Raw genomic sequence first — 1,086 nt, 5'->3', positions numbered from 1 at the left:
ATTCAAACCTCGGGTCGTCTTCTCAAGGAATTGCAAGGAAGTGTGTTTTATTATTGGTTATGGAAAACATTATTTTTGGGTTTTTGAAAAAAAAAAGGTTTGAACAGGAGAAATAAATTGCAGGAATTAATAAATTAATGACTAATAAAATTCTTAGCAAGGTATGAAAATTAGAAATCCTATCCTAGTTATCCTTATCAATGGTGATGAGAATTATATTTTGCTTCCACTAAGTCAACCTCTAACCATAAAGGTAAGTTAAGTGGACAAATCAATTTAACACCTAAAGTCCTAGTCAACTCCTAAGAAAAGTGATAAACCACTATTTTATGATTCATATTGTGTTTAATTGTGTGGTTTTATCCAGTCTTCACCCACTTATTCATATGATTTGCATGTATTTATAATTCCTTCCTAGAAATATTCTATGATTGATAACTTGCTTCCTAAAGACCTTTTAGTTGTATATTTTTATCTTCCTTCGTACCATTCGATGCCGTGATCTGTGTGTTAAGTGTTTCAGGCTTCATAGGGCAGGAATGGCATAAGGAATGAAGAGGAAGCATGAAAAAATGGAAGGAACTCAAGGAATTAAGGAGATAACCAGCAAGAAGTCACGCGGTCGCATGGCTCACGCGACCGCGCGAAATGGAAGAAATCAAAGTGACGCGCCCGCGTGCCTGACGCAGCCGCGCGGATTGGAAGCTGCACGAGTGACGCGAATGCGTGGACGATGCGCACGCGTGGTACAGGAAACGCTGAGTGACGCGAACGCGTGGACGACGCGGCCGCGTGACATGCGCGTTCTGCAGAATTACAAAGTCACTGGCAGAGTTTTTGGGCCGCATTTCAACCTAGTTTTTGGCCCAGAAACACAGATTAGAGCCAGGGAACATGCAGAGACAAGAGAACAATTTCATTCCGTATAGTTTCAAATTTTTAGATCTGAATTTACTCTCTCCTAGGTATACTCACTTGAACATTCATAAGTTAGGATTTTGAAGATTTTGGCTTTAGCTTTTGAGAAGAGTCTACTTCCGGTACTAGTCAATATAGCTTGTTATTTTGCTTTTCATTTACATTGGA

This window comes from Arachis stenosperma, chromosome 2, assembly GCF_014773155.1.
Source record: "Arachis stenosperma cultivar V10309 chromosome 2, arast.V10309.gnm1.PFL2, whole genome shotgun sequence".
NCBI classification, from domain to species: Eukaryota; Viridiplantae; Streptophyta; class Magnoliopsida; order Fabales; family Fabaceae; genus Arachis; species Arachis stenosperma.
Note: the sequence above shows the minus strand (reverse complement) of the source record.